The sequence below is a fragment of the Centroberyx gerrardi genome, chromosome 9, assembly GCF_048128805.1.
Source record: "Centroberyx gerrardi isolate f3 chromosome 9, fCenGer3.hap1.cur.20231027, whole genome shotgun sequence".
NCBI classification, from domain to species: domain Eukaryota; kingdom Metazoa; phylum Chordata; class Actinopteri; order Beryciformes; family Berycidae; genus Centroberyx; species Centroberyx gerrardi.
Genome location: NC_136005.1, coordinates 31,326,707 through 31,352,405, shown reverse-complemented (window position 1 = coordinate 31,352,405; position 25,699 = coordinate 31,326,707). Strand labels below are relative to the sequence as shown.

Here is a 25,699-nt window from a genome sequence, read left to right as displayed (position 1 = left end):
CTCTCACTTTGTCAGGCTCACTACCAGCACCACTAGCTCGAGCCACAGCGCACGCTGCAAACACCTCAGAGAAGTCACGTTCACTTTCATCTGGTTCACTGTTAACCACAAGGACTGGATTAACAACTGGAGGTGGAGGCACGTCCACACACGTCCACCAGCACCAACACAATACCGATGTAATGCCAATGTAATGGCAACACAATGCCAACACAACACTAACGAAACACCAATGGAATGCCAACACCGGGACAGGCAGAGCGCTCACCTGATTGGTTGAAGACTACCGGGAGCGGTGAGATTTTGGAGAGCCTGAAAACAGAGGCAGGGACAATCACAGAGGTCTGATCTTCTCTCAGACCATTTGAATTACCGATAACTGAAAAGGTGTTGTGAAATTTTTGCCAAATAATACAAAAATAAAGTTGCCTACCCCAGCTTTGAGGTTAACCCACAATCAATCGTGTTGCCAGCTCTCTTGCAGTAGCTATTGGCTGCTCAAAAAGTTGGTAGAAGTTGTCAGATGACATCCTGCCGGGCTATTGTACGTGCATCGGCATCAGCTGTACCAAATTGTCACCGAATCCTTTTCCTGATGGTTAAAAAAAGTTGCTCGTCACTAAAATAGTCCCCAGGGGCGCTAAAATTAAAAAGTCACTAAATGTAAAAATGTCAGTCACCAAGTGACTCAACAATTGCAATCAATGAATGTCCTCAAGTATACTGATAAAAGGGTGTGTTTGTTAGAATATGTGTGCGTACGAGTGTGTGAGTGTGAGACTGAATGTCAGTCTTAATCGTCATATTTATGTCTGTATGTCTGTACTTCGTGTCTGTGCTGCAGCAGGCGTTGAATGCAGCAGCTGTTGGAATGCTGTTAATGGAGCTATTGTGTAGCGCTGCAGTGCAGACACACTCACAGTTTAGCCTGCGTGTTAATTACTATGGCACAGGCATGATTGGATAATGAAATTCCTGAATAATTTATAGAGTGCTGACAAGAGCTCCTATTGTTCATCAAGCCATGCATAGTGGGAAAGAACCTGTACAACTCTGTCTGTCTGGGTGTGTATGCATGTGCATGTGTGGGTGAGCCTATGATTATAAGTGTAAATGTGTGTGTGCGTGTGTGTCTCTACCTTTTTCTTACGTGCAGCATTGAATGAGGATACAAAAATAGAGCAGACTTATTATGTATTATGGTGTATCCGTGTGTCTATATGTGTGTGTGTATGCTACCTGGCTGCAAGAGTGTGAATTAGGATCCAGATATAGTTCAAGCTCATTAAAAGTTTCCGTTGTTGCTAGCAGACTCCTGTTTTTCCCAGTTATCAGCCAGGCATGGAGAGCTGTGTCAGGGAGGAACAGTGTGATAATACTGATACTGATGATGATGGTGATCAGTGGTTCTCATCCCAGATCCCTGCTCATTCTAGCCTCTAATCAGGGTCTATTTTACACCTGGGATGCAAGGTGAATGCAATTAACTATCTGGTAGGATAGAAAAACAGCATTTGTGGGTCCAGGGGACCAGGATTGAGAACCAGTGATGATGATGATGATGATGATGATGATGATGATGATGATGATGATGATGATGAAGCCCTTATTTCTTCAGGCTGTCCTACAGAGGTTGACTCTGTCTCATAGGAGAGATTTGAGTACACTACAACATTCACAAACAACATGTAAAATAAATGTATTTATCATGTATTTCAACAAGCTATAGAGGGCTTTGACATAATGTGACATAATGACAGTGGCTGTGAACAGCTGATTGTGTTTCTAAACATAGCCGGTCGGTTTTGTTAATGTCTCAATAAATGATTGCATCGGAGCTACGAGTGTGCGGCTACTTCCACTATTTTTATGCTTGTTTTCGCTGGCCAGCACCTCATCACTACAGGTGTGCGTTTCACCTACATTGACTCTAAACATAGCCTACAACAGAATTCAACAGACATGGTTCAGTTGCTTTGCTAAATTAGCCTGCTGGCCAGACAGCTAGCTAACACAGGCAAAACCAACAAGCTGTCTGGCCAGCAGGCTAATAAGGGATTTTCCGACCACTAGAGGGTGACAGAAACCGCAACACATTTGTAAATAAAACGCAGCAAAGCTATTGGACTACAGAGGCCCCTATGGACAAACCTCGCGAAGGACCGTGCATAAAGGCTAATAGCTAAGCTAAACGTACCTATGGAAAAGTGTCGCCACTTACCAGTCTCACTTTGCCAGATTTTTCTCCCGCTGAAGGTCACATGTCCCACAATGATAAATGAAGAATGTCATGAAATAATTTTTTTTTCAGGAATGGGAGTGGGAGTGCTCCACTTTTAAACAGCAAGGGAGGCAACAAGTTAGTTTAAAAAAAATTAAAACTACTGAATGAGTCGGGAGGAGCTTCGTTCCAGAGCGGAATTTGACAACAAGCTTTAGAAAAGAGGTGAAAACAGTAACACAGCTGGCTGCTGGATATTTGTTTATATCATTATGTCTCAATGAAATCTCCACATAGCACACGTTTCAGGATTGGTTATAAGGTCTGATATCACTTATTGCAGGTTTAACTGAGGCTAAAGACAGTTTGCTATGTCACAGTAACCTACATTTGGAAAAAAAATGTACCTTATCATACTATTCATTTTTAATTAGAACGTTTCAGACTTGGCCCACACCCCTGGCTGTAGCCACATATGAGGACACCTAGGTCAAGACCTTGGTAATTTTTCCCTGTAAAATTGAAAATTTGCACAGCTGCAAGCATAAACGGTGAAAGTAGGGAGGCAGGGGGTGCAGCAGCTCTCTTTTATTGCCTCTGGTCTCCTGGTTTAGTTAATATGCGCCCGTGCACGTTTACACACGGTTGACTCCATTTCTGTCTAATTAATTTCAGAGACCCACAAAACTGAGTCCAACTGTGATAGCAAGGAAGATGAGACATATCCCACAGCCTGAAGTGGCTCAACAGTAAGAGGAGGCAATGCCAGTGATAACTGCCTTTGTTGAGGAGCTTCACACCTTAACAGCAAAAAGGAATTCATAATGTTAGCCTTAAAACAAATGAGCCTTAAAAACGTTATGGTTTGTTTGGCTGCTCATTCAAGTCATGGCATATAAAGCATCTATCTGACAAACATTTTCATTTTGATGAATAACTTATGCTGACCTTACACTAGACAATATTTGAAGCGATTTCACAGTTTTAGACATACATTTTCAAAGTCGTAGTAAAGTCACAGCAGTTGCTGCGCACTCCCGTGATAACAGTCTGAGCCGTCTGAGTGTTGATTTGATTGGTCATGATTGAAGCCAGGCCCTAGCAACAAAATTACTAAAAATCAGTCGCTACGCACGGTGCGCCTTTGACTACATCGACTGCACCATTGATTCGCGAAGATAGAGCCCATAATTTAAAATAACTACATGCTTGGGCCACGAGGCTTAGGTACTTAACCTACAGCAGGTAACCTACTTTGCCACTGTGGTGTAGTACACAGGGTTCCAAGGGAGGACATCATAAATTTTTTTCTTTCAGGAAAGATTGGGAGGATTTGAACCTAGGGCGTCACAGTTATGTGGTATGCGCCTTAGACCACTGAGCCACCAGGATGCCCCAACATCATTTAATTTTTAAGCAAACAAATTGACTATGTTGAACCTGGAATTGGCAACTGTGCACGTTGGCGGCCCCAAGTGGCAGCGAGAGCTAACTGTTTGAATTTTGAGGATTACCCAGAAATCCTGTAAGAGGTTCAACTATCATTAATAAGTCCACCTTTCACTGCTGTTTAGGAGACACTTTAGGACAGGGGTACTCAAACTTTTTTATTATAGGTCCACTTATGAATTTTACACAAGTTCAATGGTTCGGAACAATGCCAGTAAAACGCACCGGCATAAATCAACGTCCATAACTTGTCCATAACATAACTTAAACATAACTAAGTTCACACATTCAATAGTACAGTATGGTGGCTTGAATCAGTGGAAGAAATGGCACAGTTTGCCTGTAACCAGTGCCTTGAACCTGGGCACAAAAGGTGTGATTGCCAGGCGGAGGCACTGACCCAAGTGTTCATTAGTCAAACTGCTGCGGAAGGAGTTTTTCACAATGTTCATCGTAGAAAATCCAGACTCACATCGATATGTGGAACCAAACATGGTGAGCACATGAATGGCCACCTTCTGAGGGTGGGGAACATTTGACTGACAGTGACATTGTGTAATTGGACCAGAGTGAACGCATCCACAGAAACTGACGACAGGCACGCGGCACACAGAAACACACAAACAAGAAAAACAAAAAACGTACAACACCTACAATCTGTCCTCTTTCAACTTCTTTTCCCTCCTGACAGAGTTTGTGTTTCCTGATTAAAGCCAGTTGTTTTATGGCTGCTTTAACATGAGTTGAATTTCTCTAAATGAACTGTAAATGTGATCTAACAAGGACTATTGTGTACAGTAATTGATGCTAATAAATGTAGATGTCAACACCAGGCGGTAATTAGAGAAACAAAATACAGGTAGGTGAGTGTGTGTGTGTGTGTGTGTGTGTGTGTGTGTGTGTGTGTATGTGAGAGAGAGAGAGAGAGAGAGAGAGAGATTATACATGCATAGGTGCATGTTTCGAAACCAGCCTTTGGTATGTAAATAGTGTACAGTTGGGCAGCATTCTAAAACCTTAATGTTTCATGTCTGTACTGCTCAGATGAACAGTTAGAGTGTGGTCCTGTGTTATGGGGCATTGGGCCAGATAAGTAAGGGAAAATGCATTCAACAAAGCCATGCAATAATATTCAATAATACTCTACATGCCCCTAAGGAGTGCTGGCAGGATTACATGTATTAGACTCCTCTTTGGGACATAATAAATACACTGTATAGAAGAACTAGAACCAATACATGGTCAATGCCCTGCAGAAACCTTCTATATTGAAGTGTATGAAAGGCTTATATGTTCCTACCATCAAAATGGTAAAACTTTAGATATGATGTTTCTGCATGAACTGGCAATATGTAGCCAATGAATCATAAGTGGTGTTCCTCCCCTCTCCAGCCATCTGTAAGTTCCTGGTTAACAATAAGCTGACATCTTTCCGCTTATGTGTCCTTTTGTATTAGCTGTACTATGTGCATTATGGAGCGTAGACATAAACATACACATATGAACCTATACACATAATCATATGAAGACAAGGGGTTACCCTGGTGGCTCAGTTGGCTAAGGTGCATACCATCTGTCCTGGGTTCAAACCCTGACTGGGGCCCTTGTTGCATGTCATCCCCCAATATTTCCGGTTTCTCTCTACTGTCATCTGTGAATTAATCTAAAATAAAAAATAACATTTAGGCAAAAAACACACATACAGACAGGATTGTGGGTAAGAACTCTCTTGTTAAGGTGTTCTCTAATAACTTGAAAAACCTGAAGACGGAACAAAAATGCTCCGACAGGAGAGAAAGTGCTGGGACAGCTGGTTCTTTAGGGCTTGAAACTGTTTATTAAATCAATCCATGTACACTGGGTTGTTAGAGAAATCGCGGTACTTCAAATCATGTAAGCATTTGAATCGAAATATTGCCTTAAAGCTGCACCAGGCAACTTAGCATGTTGGCGACTCCAAATGGCAGTGAAAGGTAACTGTAACAAATTTTCAGGTAACTGAAAATTTTGACCTGCAATACCCAGAAATCCTTTGATCCAGTAAACTGCCACAGACCCGGTCGGTCTGTGATGCTTTATACCAAAGGAAACCAAAGGGACGAGAGAGGGAAAGATCTAATGTTGGTGAGTCCAGCTTTCTCTCCTGCTGTTTAGGAGACTCTTTGGGATTTCACTCTTAAATTTGGATTCATTGCTTCCCGTGTGGAGAAGATTTCCCACCAGTGCCCATATCAACGCCAGAAGTTAATTTGGGCAAACAGGGTAGGATCTACAGCATCTCAATTAGTAGGGATGAGACGCTCTTCTCTGTTGCAGCTCCACTTTGTGGTTTCGACTGATGAAACGGCTGTACTTTTACAAAATCTCGCCTAGTGCAGCTTTAAGTTGACTATGCAAAGTAGTCAAGAGTGTCGGTGCGCAAGTAAACGTGCCCATTGACCCCTTTAGTCGTCTCCTCAGAAGGCCGCATGTGGGCGAAAGACCAGATGAGAAGTATCTCCTCCGGGAGACGCGCGATCCCTTGTTCTAGCCTGGCAAAGGGAACTGTACGGGCCAACGGGAGGAAGAGATGAGAGGGAAAAAGAAAGAAAAGAGAAAGGTTGGAGGGATGAAAGAGAGAGAATGGGGAGGGGAAGCGAGGTGAAAGCGAGTGAGGGACACTTCAGATGATCAGAGGTGGCCTCCCACTGGGGCTCTTAAACAGACGACAACAGAGGCAGCCAATTACGGAGAAATCACACACATTTGCGTCGCAGCCTTGCCTCGCCTTGCAGGAACGGCAGGGGGTGGGTGGGGGGCGGGTGGGGGGTGGGAGGGGGGGTCGAGGGGAGGGGGGGTAGGGGCGGGGGTATAGTCTAAGTTTGTCTTCAGCTTTGGGCCCATCTCACTCTCATGAATGATTCATCAACCCTCTCTCCAGTCGTTTCCATTCCGATTCATCTTAAGCCGCACTCAAAGCCCCCCCCCCCAAAAAAAACAAAAACCTAATATTATTTCACTTCATTTTACAAAAGAGTCATGCGGAGTGGCTGTAGTAATGTTTTGACTGACATTTTAGTGGCCATTTGAATCCATCATACCTTTAACCAGGCGTCGGGACGGCGCCACAGTCACTTTGGTCCAGGCAGAGCCATGTGAGTTCAGATCGGTTGAAACGCTGAGGATGAAGCGTCAGGGTCAGTTGGGAAAATCTGCTACACATTACTGAGTACCTGCTTAAAAATGGAATCAGTCACCTAAAATGAATTAGTCCCACAGAAGAACATAACCTGATTGCTTTAGGATCCTTGTGCATAACTCCAAAATCTCCATGAAGTTAAAGAAAATAGCAACACACTTATGCAACCAAGATGTCAGAATGAGTCAGAAATGAGTGGTCTTTTGTTTTTACCTTGATTTTGCTGGATACTATATCCAAATGAAAGTGAAAAGGTGTGATTTAGAGCAGTGGTTCTCAACGTGGGGTCTGGAGACCACCAGGGGTCCTTGAGGGGGTTCCAGGGAGTCCCCAGCACATTGATGAAATGTTAAGCTTCAGCATTATTTCATTTACAAGAAGTTAACACAATTAGAGAATGTAGAAGAATGACTGTTTTGATCATAGTTTCTCTGTTATCTCATGGAATTCTGGACAAAATCGTATCTAACAATAAAAATATTCTCAGATTTGAGTCCCAGAGACAGAATCTCATCAAATGGAGGTCTATGGCTCTAATGTGGACTAAACTTGGGGTCCTTGATATGAAAAAGGTTGAGAATCTCTGATTTAGAGGGTAGTTCAGGCCTCTGGCCAAAAAAAAGGTGTGTGTAGACAACCCATATAAACTGTAGAGTCCGTATCAGCCTACTGTAGCAATGTAAATATATTCCTAGATCACCTACATTATATTCCTATTCTATAGCAGTAGCATCTGATTGGCCAATCTGCGTTGCTGCTCACATTACTCTCTCGGTGCTAACTATGTTATGTGGTTTGGGGAATGAGATACACTTACTGAAGACAATTAACAACATTTTATTTTGACTACCTGTCAGTACTTTGTAGCTGTGTGAGCTGTTGTGAGGCAGCATAATGGAGCAGAATGCAATCAACAATGCATAATATACTGTTGAGAAAAATAGATATTGTGGCGCGTCACATCAAATCATAGATCCATGTCACAAGTAAGTCTCAAGTTATGCATGCTGAATTTAAATGTATAAGTGCTTTAACACTTATACACTGTTAAAAACAGCTATTGGATTTTTCCTAAAGTCACGTTGCAAGTTATTTCCTGATGTTCCCAATAAGTCAAATACTGCCTTCAAGTGCTCATTGTAAGCTCCTACTTCCAAGTGCTGAAATCATAAGTATAACTTGTCACGCAATCAAGTGCTTTGAGTTGGAAATAATAACAAAGTGGATCCAAGTAGATTTTGGTGGTGGTGGTTGTTGTGTATTACATTTTTACATGTCACATCTTTTGTAACAATATAATTCAACTCGAGGAGCAATACTGGATGTAGTTGTTCTCTCTTCAACACAACGTATGCATATGCACAATATGTGACAACATATTATAACAACAACAAAATAGAAACGTACAGCAATGCAAATTGTTTTCAACAATAGCATATAATAACAAAATGCATCACTTTTACCATCTGTTGTTGACTCAACTCCCATGCTAAATATCACATTTCTGCAACTCAGGTATCATAGCAAATCCCAACGTTACAAAGTGGTAAATACTTTGTTGGGTTGTTCATGTGCGCAACACTTGAAGGCATCATAAAACTATTAAATTTGTGACTATGCCTGTATTACCGACCGGGCATGCAGGGCACATGCACCAGGGCCACAGACCACCAGAGGCCCCAAAATATTCTGAGTCCCTAGGTACAGACAGAGTCAAACCTTTTCAACAAATTTCAACATTTAACAATTTTCTTGGTCCTTCATTCCCCTACCAGTTGTCACCATGCCTCTTTAAAGCCACAACCTGCAATCCAAATGTAAACAAAGGGAAGCCCCACCACCTAAAACTAAAGCTTGCTTTGTTGGGCAAATGTTATTACTCTCAAATTGAATAAGCCAGCTCTAGAGGAATAGCAGTTTGTAATAGCAAAAAATGAGTTTCAGATTACTTTGAACCTGTCAAAGGTTTACATTTGTATTGTTTGTGAACAGGCTCGTATCTTGAGATATGATGTGTGGGTGGAGGAGGGGGGCCCAAAAGAATATGTGTGCCCAGGGGCTCTGTTATTGGTTAATCCGGCCCTGTTTGCGACTAAAACCAACCTGAGTCAAAGTCACAAATCATAGAGTCCTCACCTTTGGCCATTATTATCATTTACAATCAGCTTCACCCTTGCTTACTGTGTAGAATTCACTCATGGTAGGGAGGCTAAACACCCTAAAGTGTATGCAATAGCTGATTGTCAAATCACTGAACATATGTTGCATATTAAACTAGATCCAGCCTCGTGTTTAACTGTAGAGCATACAGCTGTTTAACATATTTCACTGTATTCCTTGTGTTGTGTCATCACATCATGTAGAGCATAATGTGTGATTTAATGGTGATTACAGTGTGTCTTTAAACCGTATGAACATTCAGCTCTCTGTAGTGCTGAACAAGAACAGAGCAGTGTAGGGTTGGAGTCCATTCACTTTCAATTATCAATTCAAAATGTAAACAGAAATGGTAGTTGATTTGCTAATAATAGAACATTTATTTTGTTAATCCATGTTAGATTGGACAGCATTCTAATGCCAAAAGTTTTTCCATTTTTTAATTTTCAAGGAATGAACTGCTCTGAAAGTGATTCGACGGGAACGGTGTATATGTCAAATGCCGACCCTGCTTGAGTTGCGAAAGCTTCATCTTCAACTCTGCCACTAAAGTGTGACCTTTTGACTCTGAGTTGAAATTCTGTCTGACCGCGAGCAAGAATGTAAATCTGACCCCCACCACCCCGCACCCCTACCCCCACCCCTCCAGCTTTAGCCGCTATGCTAATCAAAGTACCTCACTGCTGCATACAAACACACTCCAGCTTAGGCTGTATGCACCGGCGCAACCAGGGAAAATCAACAAAATGTCAAAGTTCAGTCGCAGCCCAGACATGTCATGAAGGTACATTTCAAATTTTGGAACTAGATTCTGATTTTTTTTTTAAATGATGAAGAGAAATGGCCCTGAATAAAACATGACATTTTGTGGGATGCTTTTCCTCCCAATGCATGAAGAATTCCTTCATGCAGAGAGAAGACAGGAACGCATAATCTAGTTTCCACGCTTTTTCCCGATTTAAAAAAAAAAATCGACGTCTGCCTGTAAAATGCTGTTTAAACATTGATAACAAGCGTCCTGAGAAAATCAATGGCGGAGTGATATTAACCTAATTCTCTCTAACAGAACCCTCTTGGGAACCTCCTTCCGATTGCCATCTCCAGCTTCAGACTTTTCACAGACAATTTCATCTTTTTTTTTTTTTGAGGCGGAATGAAAGTTTGTGGCCGCGAAAAACAGAATACAGGCTCGTTTGATGTGAGAGATTCGGGCCGAGTGGATCTCAGAGCCGCTCAGCCTTGACAGCGAGCTGTTTGCAGCCTCGCCCCTCTGCCCCGGCTGACGTTTCCACGGTAATGAAGCCTGGTGCCGAGCCAAGGTCTGGAGCTCCCAGATGACCCTGCTGCGCGGCATATGCTGGCCCTCATGCTGGCCCCGGTGGCCACTGCTCTGTGGCAGCATGTAGCCGGTGGCACCAGGAGGAATCTTCATGTGGGAATAGTGGATTTGTTAGTAGTGTAATAGTGTTTTTTTCCCCTTAACCAACCAACACAATCTTCCCCTTCATCCCTCTGTTTCTCATGTGTGGCAGCGGTCCAACCCCACAATTGTTTATATTCTATTTTATGCCTTTATTTTTGTTGTTTTGGTCATTTTTACCATTTTATTTCCTATTTCATAGTCTATTTTTGTGCTTATATTCTATTTTTTGTTTTTCCCAGCAGTGATCCAACCCCGCAACTGTTTATATTCTATTTTATGGCTCTATTTTTTATTGTTTTTATGATTTTTACCACGTTATTTCTTATTTCATACTGTTTTTGTGCTTATATTCTAATTTTTCTTTTTTTCCCCCTGCTGTATCCTCTTACTATTTGCTGCTGCAACGACCCAATTTCCTCACAAACTTTCATTTCATCTTATCTTATCTTGCAGTGCCAAAACAAAGCTGGTGGACGGTCAACTCTGATTGGCTTTTCCTTCAACCTCACCTCTCTTCTGCTTCAGTTCTCTGGGTCTCACATGTAACAGAGAACAACTACCAGCTACTATAAGAGGCAACACCTATCCACCGCCGGGTTTGAGCATCTCCCGAGATTATTGGGACGGTTTTGGAGAAATACAAACCCTCTCCGGACGTCTTTTCGGCCTTTATCCCCCCCTGTACAAATGACTTCGGGTATGCCAGACCTTCTTCCTGGTGCTAAAACAAAGAGAAACTAAGTGTGAAGAAATGCCTGGATGTCTGTGTCACTATACAGCACCTTGAATGCTGGCTTCTACCCCGCAATGCCCCAACCCAGCGTACTGGAACAGCTTTGCGTGGCAGCCGGCCCTGACTGATTGCACTGCTTGTTAGGCTGTCTTTGATCATTAAGCAGAGCAATGTCACCGCCTTTAGTGTCATCAATTATAATTTGGCTAGCGTCACTTTGATCTTGACAAATATTATCCCAGTTTTTTAAGTTGTTGTTGGGCCACGTGGTACCGACTTTCAGCTCGTCTCCTTGTTGCAAGACTTCTGATGAATAATTCACCTGAGTAGATTTTTCTCCCCCACCCCCCCCCCCCCCCCCCCCCCCCCCCCATCTTCTCTCTCTGCTAAAGCTCAGACTTCACAGCCAGGAAGGATGGAGTAAGAGAGAGACAGAGAGAGAGAGACTGAAAGAGGAGCAAGAAAGGGAGAGAAAGAGGAGCTGGTGCCATGTGAATAGCTCATATCCCTTGGTGGTGGCACCTACATCTGTCCTGCCCATATGGCACTGGGAGCCGTTCTGGCGTCCAATTTCCACTGAATCAATACGTCCCTATGAATACTCCAATTGCTTTGGGAGGCCCAAGATTAGTCGAAAAGGTGCTGGTTCAATTCCCTGTATCATCGCCACCTGATAATGCCCAAGAATCTCTGTTGAAGGACAACTCACCCCCATGTATTTGTGCACCAGCTAGTTCTAAGGACGCATAATGAAAACTAGCAAACATTAGATGAATACTAGGGATTGGACGATGTATTGAAACTCAAAATATCACGATACAAAAATGCAACAATACGTATCGTGGGGCAGAAAAATGAATTGCAATATTAGCTCCGTTTTATTCTGCTGTATTAATCACAAATGAGACGGCTTGCCCATCACAATTTCACAAGCTCTCCATCCAAATTATATTATTTGCACTTTGTAATTGTTGTTTACATTCTGGCAAGCTAATGCCATCGCTAGAAAGATTTGTGGCTCAGAAGTAAACATAATTCTGCAGTCACTGAACTTTTATTTATTACATTGTATCGTGGTTGAATTGAATCGTGAACACCATATTGCATATTGAATCGTATTGTGAGATAAGAATATCGTCCCATCCCTACTGAATACTATGACACAAATGGGAGTAGCTGCTTGCAATATATCATTGTGTTTGTGTCTGAAATAACATAACCTATACACTGTCACAAATTGGGGTACAGTACAATAAGTCTTTATTCTGAACAAAATAAAGGTAGAAGTAATATCCATCAATTTGTCTGTTGCCAAATAGGCATTATATTGGTGAATGTTTCTCATTCATTAATCTTATATGCAGGATCAAACGAACTGCAATCCCACCAAAAGCGCTTTGGTGGGATCATGGAAGACCCTGAACTGATAGCTGCAGCAATCCTTCTGCCAAAGTTCAACACCACTTAGACTGAGAAAGCTAATGTCACAGAAGCAGGTATGATTTCATTACTTAATATTATTGCTTAATAATATTGTTGTTCATATTTTTATTATTATTTATTATTAATCCCAATGCTGTCCACTGTGTTCCTACTCAGTACAATATCATACATGCAATAATATAATGAGCCTGTCTACATAAGTATGGAAAGCATTTTGGTTATTGTAATGTCAACATTATGATGAATTATGTTGCCACATAAATTAAAGCCTAAATGTCAGATATACTCTATGTGTTGTGTGTGTATTTGTCACTTTACAGGTTTGGCCTATGTGAAACATCACCTTGACCAAATGACAGAGGATGAGATGGAGCAAGTCGGCCAACACTCATCAGATGAAGAGGATTTCTTCTCGTCACTGAAGTCCAGAAAGTCACAAGGTACAGGGGAGCTGGATGGGTACCTTGCCTGTGTCTCAGACAAGATGGATCTACTGAACTCACTTCCTTACATCAAAAAACTGTCTCTCAAACTCAACACTGGCCTGCCTGCCTCTGCCGCCTGTGAGCGCCTCTTCAGCTGTGCTGGACTGCTGTTCACTGCAAAGCGAGCTAGGATGAACTCTACTAATTTTGAAAACCAGCTCCAGCTCAAACGAGAGTAATGGTCTAAAGATTAAATAAAAAGAGGAACTGTAATCTGGACATAGATTAGGGCAGGGCAATATACCGATATATACCATTTATCTTCTGTCTGTATTACCGTATTGTGGGATTTTTTGATGTAATGAATCGTGATACACATTTTGTTGTCTAAATTAATGCTAAAACGTAGATATTATGTCAGATTTCTCACAACAATGATTTCAGAAATATTTGAGAAGGTTAACTGGAAATGACAGATTAATTTCGATACTGTACCACACTACCCATCACCAAGCACTCCACTATGATGAACATTGATTAGATTATCTTAAAGGGTCAGTTCAGAATTTTGGACCCCTGGCCCTATTTCCTACTTATCAATGATGTTGTCGATCGGTAGAGTCCTTTCTCAGCACAATCCATGCTGTTCTTCATACTGGATACCTGCAGCTCTGGCTAGTTAGCTTCAAACCAATGCAAATATAGCAGGTGGTTACTAGCTACTGGCAGGCACTTTGCACTGGGCACTTGTCACCGACCTGGCCTCGAACTGCCAACCCTCCGCTCACAAGCAGCACTTGACCACGCAAGTTAATACCATGGACTTATCCAGTCCACCACCTGAAAAGGATCCAATTCAGGTAGCGAAGTGGAGGTATTTAATTTAGGAGTGAGTTTATCCAAGGGGCTACTACAACGTGGTTTCAACTGCATTACACAAAGTCAACGGGGCCACTCTCCAATCTGTACAAGCCCTGAAATAAATGTTGAAACATACTTTGGGTGCACTGTGGAGTAGGTTTCAGCGTTTATTTCAGGGCTTGTACAGACTGGAGAGTGGCCCCATTGACTTACTTTGCATTGGTTTGTGGGTAACTAGCCTGAGCTGCGGGTATCCAGTATGAAGAACAGCATGGATTGTCCAGAGAAAGGACTCTACTAATCGACAACATCATTGGTAAGTAGGAAATAGGGCTAGGGGTCCAAAATTCTGAACTTGCCTTTAAACATGTGATTTTCCATAGCTAAGCAGATATCTATATACTGTATATCAATATCAAAAAAGTCCTTCTGAATATTGTGATACCCCCCCTTTCCCATCGCCTAGCCCTAACATGCATACAGTGCAGTACTGTATACATAAATGGTGTAGTTTTGCAACAGCCGCACACCGAGAGCACAGTGATATCAGGCCTTCAGCTTTGATGGATGTTTCCTCTGTGAACAAAATTTGTTTTCATCATTGTATAAATAATCAATGTCATGTGTTCATTAAACATACAGAGTTAGAATTGTTTACATTCATAGATGCATACGAAGTTTTTGACATCCAGAATGTTTTGTCTTTTAGATTTGTTTAGATAACACACACACATTTCTTGCTTACAGATATACCTGAAGATAGGAATGGTTGTGTTACTGGAAAATGTTTTATGGGATGGTCTGTACTGACACAAGCACTATTACCTCTCATAATTGAATTGACATGTTTGACTCTGTTTATGCACTTTATTTTGCAAAGGTGTTCTTTAATAAAAAAAAGAACCTAGTTTGAGCTTTATATATGTTTTTGTACTTTTTTATTGCATGGGAGAGATGATATAACAACCACCCCCCCCCCCCCCCCCCCCCCAAAAAAAAAAGTAACTAAGTAACTTTTACTCTGAGTACATTGTAAATGAGCTACTTTTTACTTTTACTCAAGTAGATTTTTACACCAGTAATTCTTCTACTTAAGTAAAATTTCATCAAACTAACAGTACTTCTACTTGAGTAGATTTTTTTTGTACTCTTTCCATCCCTGCCTTTCTACACCCAAAGGTACACTTTTCACAAATGTACTGTTTAATATGCTAGTGGTCTTTATGGTACTATACCTTTTTTTACAGTGTATTTTGGGCATTTTGAAGAGATTCAGGAAAGATTGGGCGAGACGTTGCAGTTACATGGTATGCACCTTAGACCACTGTAGTTTACCTCAGTTTACCCATCATTTTATTTGTATAATCGAGTTTATGCATCTTTTTAGCCTGATATTAGTCTTCATGACCTAAATTCATGGTATACAGTAGTTTCAAACTGATGTAAATTGTATGACAATGGGGTCTTTAAAGGGAAAGAAGAACATAAATGAATGGTTTTCTGAAAATAGAATTGATTTTTGTTCGTTCTTGTGTGTGTGTGTGTGTGTGTGCGCGCGTTTGTCGACCCCGACCATGTGAGCCAGGGAGTGTGTTAGCACTCACTGGTTCCCACACACTTTATGCCCTTCACACTTGCAGTATGAAAGCCCAGCTGCCCTTCAGCACACATATGCACAACACACGCATGCATGCACGTATGCACAACGACCATGCACGGAGATATACTCCACCATAGATCAGTTACTTCTTTAGAGTCAGGTAATAGCATGCCCTGCCCCAAAACCTGCCCTGCAGCAAGTGATCTGCATCAGAAGCTCTTGAGGAACCTGCCAGTGTGTTTTAGAACTTTGTTTCATGGCTCGCGGTGAGATCTCTTGTTTTACACCTCATAAATATGGAGGAACAGTTGGCGAAATGGGCCCCTGAGGTAAAACTGGGGTTGACTTTTAAGAGAGCTCAAGTTGTTTAGGCGGGAACACGAGCTAAACTCGGAGGGTGCCCGCCAAGACGGCAGAATTAGCACTTTGTTTAAGGGCACATTATGTTCCTGAGTGTTTGCGGGAATCTACACGTACAAGCAGAGCATCTGTGCATCAAATTAGTTCCTCCTTGACAGCGTTAGCTATTATTGACTGAGAGGCACCAGCCAATCTTTTGTTTTACTCATTCTCCCTCAGACAATCATTCCAGGAGGATGTGCTTGATGATTGTGGAGAGGATGTTTTTCTAAGCCAGCTGGCGATAAGGGGGGGGCTTAGCTACTGTCAGTTGGTGTGACAATAATAGTGAGACAAGCCATGTCATATATAGAGATAGAGCATGGATTGAAGACAATGTGAAAACAGGACCCCGTTTCATGTAGAGTTACACACAGTGTCCGAAATCGACTTTTTGGCAGCTGCCAAGGGCTGGTAAACTGAAAAACGTGGTCTGCCAAGAATGAATATACATTTTTCATCTAAATATGTCATCCTACATGTTTTCAATGCTATTCTGTGCGTATAGAATCAGGTACAAGGTGAAGCATTCATTAAAACAGGTTGAGAAGAGATTGAGAGTCATCAGCAACATGGGAATAGCGTTAAGTTTCAACCAACATTAAACTAGTTAACCATCTGGGAAATTTAGACGCTACCGTTTTGTGTAGAGCAGCGAAACAGGCAGCCAATCAAGTGCAGGTTTGATACAGAGCTGTTGTTTTGCTTCCGTTTGAATGGCTTACAGTCAGAAAGAGTGTTTGGTGGCCAGCAGGGACAGAGTTTGAGAAGGCAAAGACCATGGACTGTATATAACAGGCCCCTTTCACAAACATGGCTGCCGTGCTTCCACAGGGTATTGGTTCTCACCATTGGCAGCAATGTTAAAAAGCCAACATTCTGTCACCCATAATTCTGTCTGTGATCACTTATTTTGTGTTTCAACATAATATATAACACAATACAGGTGTTGTCACTGACATATGGTTCTGTTTCTGTTGTCACTGCGCAAGTAACTGTGATCGAGGGTCACAAAATGCTAACTAGCTAACCAAGGCTAACAGTCATTTCTGTACTGTTAGCATTGTGTGACCCTCGATCAAATCACTTTCCTTATAGTTGCAGTGCAGTCATCTGACAACAGAAACAGAAACATATGTCAGTGACAACACCTGTATTGTGTTATACATTATGTTGAAACACAAAATAAGTGATCATTGACAGAGTTACGGGAGACAGAATGTTGCCTTTTGCTGGCAATGGTGAGAACCTATACAAGCTATACCCTGCGGAGGTACGGCAGCCATGTTTGTGAATAGACATTTCAGACTCTGCTTATAGTACCTTCATCCCCACTGCTGGAATGCATAGAGCCCTGAATAAAAAGGATGAAATGCAAACAATGGCTTTTCCTTGATTAGTTCATAGGCCTTTGTGTGGTTAAAGGGTTAATGGTGAGCTCTGTATGCTAATGGCTTGAAAGGACACTTGTCTTTTGTCTATTTCTACAACTTGAAGCCTATAGTGTGGCAATCCGCACATGCAGACACCCACTCATATACAAGCCTTCAGGCGGAAGGCTGGAGATGGGGGGGGGGGGCAGTATCTATGAGAAAGAGGTTTTAATCATGTTCACACAGTGTGTCAGCGATAGAGAGGCTGGATGTGGGTGGGAGTCTGTGGCGCAACGCCATACATTGTTAGCACTTCTACCACAAACAGACCCTGTCTTATTACACAAAACAGACACTCATCTGCAGCGCGGCCCAGGCTTTTTTTTTTTTTTTTTTTATCCTGTTGATTTGCTGCATTGTATAGTAAGTGTATTGGAAACAGGCGTGAGAGCTTGTCTTCGGGAACAAGTATATAATATGTGTTTCTTCTGCGTGAAGACAAACAAGCAAATACAAAATTGAGTAGATTTCCATCGCGGGGATAATTTCAGTGTTCGACACCCACGTTTCCGCTCTCTGTATCTCATGCAGGTGATGGGTTGGGGTGGGGGTGGGGGGTGGGGGCTAACAATAGCTCAGTGGCTGCATCCTGATTCCATTTCCACGCTGTAATGGATGAGACAGCTTGAGAAAATTAAAAGACGCTCACTTCAGCACGGAGGGCAAACACATCAGGCTGAATAAGATTGCGTAAAAAGATGTTCCATGCGGTTAAGTGATAAATAATTTCCCTGCACCGATGTGACGGGGCAGCGGGAGCATCTTTGATCTGAGGTGGAGAACCTGGTTGGTGGCAATGGGACGGGTGACAAAGAACTGTCTGTCTAATTTAGCACACTGGCGCGGAGATATGACGGATGAAGGCAACGCAATTGTACCTTGGCCCACAAGAAGAGCCGCTCTCTTCATGATTAAATAGTAACCCCCCCTCCCCCATACATAAAGCCACTACAGAATACACATTATCAACAGCCATGGGGGTGGCAGGGGTAGATCTTCTTGCCCCAGGCCCATTATGGCCTACTCTCATGTCGCTAAAGCCTTTTTGTACACTGTAGCAGTGCAAGAAGACGTCTAGAAAATATCTTTGATCGCATCTAGTTGAGTGTACTGGTTGCTGCAGACGAATACAAATCTTTCAAATTTAGTGTGGTTAAGTTGTGTTTTGCCTCCTTGATGAGCTGATAATGGCTGTTTCGCCGAGTAACTCGGCTATTAGTGATGTGCGGATCGGCTCTGACGCCATCCGAATCCGCATGTACGCATAAATCATCCACCCGCCACCCACCCGAACGAATTATTTTCTACGATTTATAGACCTGCACCCGCCCCGCACCCGCATGGACATTTCACTCCACCTCCATATTGCCTTTTAAATTATGTCGAGCAGCACAAGCTTTCTGTGTGATTTCTTTATTGTGTGTTTGTTGTATTGATGTATGAGTGTTTTCTTTAACGATTTACTTTAAAGATTAGAGAGGCTGCTTTCAGTAATTAAATGTTTCCATGGTGAACTGTGCCTTTGCAATACAGTTTCATATTTATGCTGCGGTCCCGTTTCTCTCTTGTATAATAGAAATAATTGTTATTAGTGTCTACACAGCGTCTCTCTTAATGGGGAGACGCACTTATTTTTTCTGCTGCGGTGAGATCACTGCAGGTATTTAATGAACTCAACATTTTTTTATTTTTTTTTATGCGCATCCGATCACACATTACCATTATTTCTCAGTGGGATATATATAAGCGTGATGATATGGTAACATATTACACTTAAGTAGGCTGGTTTTAAATAAATAAACAATATTTTCCTCATTAATGATGTATTATTTCACCCACCCATCCGCTATTAATCAGAATGTTAATTTTTATGACCCGACCCGCCCAATCCGCGGATTAACCGTGGTGCCCGCGGATATAACTGCAATCCGCACATCACTATCGGCTATTGTCCTTACACTGGTTAAGGTTAGATTCAGGTTAAGCTGTTTCCATGAGCCTTTGATACCCTGTGACTGAGTCTTCCTGTTAGCATGAATAAACCAGTTAACAGAATATCCATCCTCTTTCACTGAGCAATACAGAGGAAACAAATGATGATCCCAAATAGTTAACTGTGAGATCTTCTTGATGCTCCTGACAAATAACCCCCAATTTTAGGAAATTATAGTTTTCACTATAATGAATGACTGACGAATCAAGAATGCCAGCCTACAGTTCAGCCCTAGAAATTTACTGATGATACCATAATCTGAGTATGAACCTCACCAGGTTATTCTAATTGTTATGACGTTTACATATATGTGATAACTTCCCATTATTGTAATACAGCCTTATTGAAACATCAATCTACAGCTAATAATCCTTTTAACTTAATACATTTACTACTTAAGTGACAATAGTTACCTACCATTAATACATTTGAATAATGGGATATTATTATATTAACAGGAAGGTTGACAATTCCAATTCCCTATTATGTAATAATATGAGTGATAGTGGAATGATAATGAAAATAGTCAAAATACAATACACAACTGTCACCCATTCACTGATTTGGAGCTTATCTAATGTGCTACAATTGAAGAGGGATGAAAACTGTTGTTCTGTATGTGTTAGGCTTGACCCGATTAGCAGCAAAAGAGGTGGTGGTACAGTGCAACCAACAAAGTGTTTATTCACCCACAAAAAATGACATACAAAGTCAGCAACAAAACTGGCTCGCTAAAATGAGAGGAGCATGGCTGTGAGCAGCTCTTCAAGGTCATACCAACAGTAGAGTCAGATGTACACTGGCAGCCTTATATACCCTGTCATAGGTAATTAACCTGGATTCTACCAACAACAGGGGACACTTAACAATGACATTCAACAATACAATATACTTCCCCTTTAAAATACCATCCTATCTGTCTATCGACTACATACAGTAAAACAGATGCTGCTCTCAAACAAAGTAATAAATATTGCAACATATAAACAATATACATTTAGTCCAAACAAACACAACACCCCCCTCTGCTATCCTATCACATGGTCACTCCTGGAACTATATATAGGTGCTCAGACACCCCGGGGAACTCCTTTGCCCAAACACCCTGGAACAGACAAGACAGCACAGGTAAGTGATTGCAAAACCAAACAATTAAAACCTTTCACATTGCACCAGTGTAGTATTACACTTGGATATATATATTGCACTTAGAAGTATTGCACTTAGCCCATACCAAATCATGGCATTTAACCAAACAGTGAAAACCCATTTCATGTCAGGTTAACTACATTGTTTGTTTCCTTCTTCAGGTGGAGCTTTAATCTATGCCCACGCTGAGTAACTGCTCCAGCAAGATAAGATTAGCTAACTCAAACAACTTAAAATGTTTAGTAAAATATATTCAATAAAATACTTTAAATCATGACTGGTGCAATTATTAATGCTGTGCAAATGTCACTGTGCAAACTATGCAATAAACCAGTTGTACCATATAAATGTGCAAGTAGTGCAAAGTATTGGTAACTAAGTGCGCCTTTGTTACAGTATGGAAAAGGCAATATAAAATTGAAAATGTTTTATTTTACCAATTAAAATGTTTTAGTGTAATTAGAGTATTTTCAATAGATTTTAAAAGTACTAAATCATTTTTTATTCTTTTACTATACAACTTAATAATGTGTACTAATCAAAATTGAGCATATATAATACACATGTGTAGTTACAGACAGGTTGCTGGTTAGGGTGAACCCTATATGGATGAATATGCATGGATTATGTCACTGCTTGGACTGCTTTATCCTCTCTTATTTGAATAAGTATTTTAATTTATCCATACTGCAGTCTGGTAAACAATTAATTTACATGTACAGAAAGGTTCGACTTCTCCATAGGGACAGAAAAAATTAATGAGGATTTTCTGTGGAATAAACACTACCACAAGGACTGGTTGCCCCTGGGGAGGGAATTTTCCCTTTGACAAATAGAAAATCAATTAAAAAATAGTTTACACCATTAACTTTTCCAAAAGAGTCTCTTATGAATAGTTTATTAAAATGTACAAAAGTTATTGCAATAAACCCCTTTTGCAGCGCAGATGCAACCATACGCGTTTTATGCTATGTACTTTCTTCATATCATTTTTCTTGTGGAGAGATCAAGCGTTTTCTCACAGAGCTTTGAACTTTACCACTACGGGAAGCTTTCCTTTTTTGCACAGCAGCACTGGTTAAAGGGTAACTTCGGTATTTTTCAACCTGGACCCTATTTTCCCAACTTTTTGTGTCTAAGTAACTAATGGGGACAACAATTTTTGAAATTGGTCCAGTATTGAGCGAGATCGCGTCAGCCGGCAGCCGCGAAACGGGCTGCAATGTAATCCGACGGGGCAAATGTGAACCGTCAATGTACGTCCACTAAAAGTTCTTGTTTTTGCCACTGACAGGCTCAGATTGTTATTATAAGTGTCTGACAACATTATGGAGAGGACCCTACAGAGAAATGAAACGTTTTTCTATACTTTTCGCTTGATCCGGTCTGTTTGTTATTGTGTGTAACCAAGTCTTATAGGCTTATAGCCTATTTCACAATAAAGCCTACGCTTAAAAAACACAACACCAGCCTATAGAAAGAGTAAACTACAATGCACCATGTATTTACCAAGCTGCACCTACTATGTGTCCAAGTCTGAATTTGGCTCCGTTAATTCACCGTTTTTAACCGAGACCGGGGCCAACAAGTCGGTCCAACTCTCTAGACAAAACCACGACAACTTTCAGGGACCATAACGGCCATCCAGCGGGGAGATTACCGGACTACCGAGGCTACTGTTACTTACCCCGAGCCCCGGGAGCAGTGTCCTCCACCGGGGAAATGGTCCCTTTACCAGGCAAGCCCTCCCGTCGCCTCCCCGCAGCCGTCCTGCTTCTACACCCCGGAGGAAGTTGTTTTTCACGGGGACCCGACTCTCCCAACCTCATCGGAGCGGATCGTCAACCCCAATAACGATTGCTTTCTGTACGGCGGCGCGGTTTATGGCGGTTTATTATCCAGGTCAGCGTTATCACGGCCAAGCATTTGCCGGAGCCCTTCGGACTTTCCACGGCAGCCCCTCCGCGCCCAAGCCGCCCTCCCCACTCCTCTCCCCGGTGGGGCGGAACGGGATCTTACCGCCGGGTTTCGACCCGTTCTTCGAGGCGACTGAGGGAGGGGGTCCCGAAACGGAGAGCACACCGGGGAACCGCCGGGCACACGAGGCGAACCGGTCCCGGTGGAGAGACTGTCACAGCGGGGAGAGGAGCGAACAGAGGCCGGGGTCAGAGCCTCTCAAGGCGAGGAAGGAGGATGAGGAGGACGCGGCTTTATCCAGCAGCACCGGAGAGGACAGTAATGGGCCGAGTAGGTGGAAGTCATACAGACTGTCTAAATAAATAAGTATAATAGGCTAAATAAATATATCATTATATATAGATTATAATAGGAGATTGACTTGATTACACACAATAACAAACAGACCGGATCAAGCAAAAGGTAAAGAAAAACGTTTCATTTCTTTGTAGGGTCCTTTCCATAATGTTGTCAGACACTTATAATAACAATCTGAGCCTGTCAGTGGCAACAAGCACTTTTAGTGGACGTACATTGACGGTTCACATTTGCCCCGTCGGATTACATTGCAGCCCGTTTCGCGGCTGCCGGCTGACGCGATCTTGCTCAATACTGGACCAATTTCAAAAATTGTTGTCCCCATTAGTTACTTAGACACAAAAAGTTGGGAAAATAGGGTCCAGGTTGAAAAATACCGAAGTTACCCTTTAACCATCGCCTCTGCCTCCCATGTGCGCAGCGTGCTGTGACTGCGCTGGTTCGGTATCTTAATGATAGGAGATGCACTTGTAAAAACTAGACCTTTCATGTTAATTGTGCCAGTTAACCTGCAGCTCTCCACTGGCTAGTAACTGCTTTCTATCTAACCTTGCCTGAATGGCCTCAAGATGCTGCTGTCATTCATTTGTTTTTACTTGAATCTTGAGTCCGAACGCAACCCACTCAAAATCTTGGAGGAAATTCTGACCACATGCCGTGTGGCAAGAAGCAGCTAGTTGAAGTTTGTACAATACAGAAGGATGTGAAAAATAGAACCTATTCAATGCCTCAAATGGAAAACTCCTTTATTTTTTGGCCTTTAGTATACCAAGACCAAATTTGGTGCAAATTGTATCCATTTGCATTTTAATTCAATTACCTGAATGATTCACAATAAATGTAGGCTACTGCAAATCCTCCATCTATCATGTCAATGATGAGATTTTGGTGAGAATCAGGTGCACAAAATACACACTTTCACAAGAGTCGTTTTGCATAGAAATTTGTGTCTGTCAAAGTTCAACCACTCACATCCAGGAAGCACAAATTTGAGGCAAAAGTGGTTTTCAGGTTCATTCTAGAATCATTATGCACATAAAGATAGGCCAGAGCCATTTTCCTCCTCTGGTTTCCAAACAACTGGTGATTGTCAGTTTGCAGTAATGGCAGACTTAAGGATATTTCTGTCTGCTACATCTTTTAGGTATGAAATTGTTAGGGATTTGCAATCAAATCCGCTAACTATAGATGGCTCTTGCTAATTACGTGGTGGGTAACTGGGAACTGTGCTTGGAAAGTAATGGCAAACATGGCACACATGGAGATGATGTAATTCTGTGGATGAGAGCCTGGCTAGTCCTGAAACACACAGCTTGCAGCAGCTACATGACTTGTTTTTGACAGTAGATTCAGGTAAGTTATCATTTTATTTATTTTCTAACTGGAGAAAATCACTTCTCTTTTTTTTTAACTTTATTTTTCAAAATGTGAAACACCACAGTGAAATGAAAACAAGGTAAAGATAACAAAAAATAAATAAAAATACATACACACATATACAGTATATACCCTCCAAGAACCCGCCTCTCCCCCCACTCATCCTCAAAACCTTACTATAATCCATTCATTTGTTCGCAAGTCATTCTCTCGCTTATTCTATCACCACCCTCCTTCATTCACTTCATCATTGAAAGTAAGTCATATGATATAAATTCAATTTCATAGACCATGAGGGAAAGGTGAATGCTAATACATAAAAAGCAAGAGGACAAGTTAAATAACCAATCTATATTGATCTCATAAATATAACTGGAAGGAAAGAAGCAAACGGAAAAAAAAAAGATAATAATAGTAATAATAATAGTAAAAGGATGTGCTCCCCCCCATTTGGTTGTTGACTCCTCCCAATATCTATTTATCCATTAGCGGTCTATTGGCTGTCTAAATGTCTAATGAAATTGCTGTACTTTCAGTATATTATATTTTTTTGTTATACAAGGAGCAAGACGCATTTGCTATTACTACACTCACTAGGTGCACTCCAATCAGAATTTTCCAACATAATTTTTAGGGAGCTTACTATTTCAAATGAATTAAAGACGCTGCTGACAATATATGTAAATGTATGTTTTTTGTGAAAGATAGGATATTTTCTTGCAGTCTTTCAAGCCAGAAGAGTGAGCTGTCCCTTTGGCCAAATGTTGTTGAGACCAATAGTGAGGTTTTGAAATTATTGGGTGTAATGTTGAACAATGAATGAACAAGATATGAGTCTAAGTGTAGATACAAATGAAATTTGTCATAAATATTTCATAAATACTGTGCCCTTTATTAGTTGGTGTTTTTTTGAGAACACTCTTCTTTAAATTGGTTCAGGTCCGACCAAATGAATTGCGATTTCTTTGTCTGTCAACTCCTCACAGACAGTTGCATGTGGTGTGCCCCAAGGCTCAATTGTAGGCCCAATTCTTTCTACTCTGTATATGCTTTTTTTTTTTTTATGTTTTGCCATTTTCGCCTTTATTGGACAGATCAAAATAGAGATGGACAGGGAAGATGATCACCATCAGGCTGGAGTATTGTAACCCACTTCTATCTGGGCTTCCCAAAAACACAAAGCTGCAAATTATATAAAATGCTGCTGCCAGAGTTTTAAATAGAACCAGGAAGAGAAGACACATCACTCCTGTTTTAAAGGTCCCGTATCGTGTAAAACAGGATTCCCCTTGCCTCTTTGATTATAAAGGAGCTGGATGTGCTATCTAAACATAGTGAAAGTATCAAATCGCCAACTAAATCCACACAATCCATATTAGAAAAGCGAGCCTCTAAACGAGCCGTTTGGACTTCCATAACTTTGTGGCGTCACAAAGGTTCGCTCATTATCATTTTTGTAAGAAATAATAGACTAACAAAGTGTTTTTTTCAAAGCGGTTGAGCGGTTGTTATTGTTTATTACCGGAGAGTTTTCCCTACCTGTAGCTGCCGGGCCGCGGTGTCTCACGTTTCACTCTTGAAACG

General features: G+C 41.5%; 1 protein-coding gene across 1 annotated transcript in view; it reads left to right on the top strand.

The window, feature by feature from the left end:
- Nucleotides 1-22,011, top strand: part of LOC139924043 (desmocollin 2-like protein) — a 374,665-nt gene extending 352,654 nt beyond the window's left edge. The window contains exon 18 of the transcript XR_013505113.1: nt 22,000-22,011. The gene's annotated coding sequence lies outside the window, so the exon portion shown is untranslated. The remainder of the gene's footprint in view (nt 1-21,999) is intronic.
- The last annotated feature ends 3,688 nt before the right edge of the window (nt 22,012-25,699 follow it).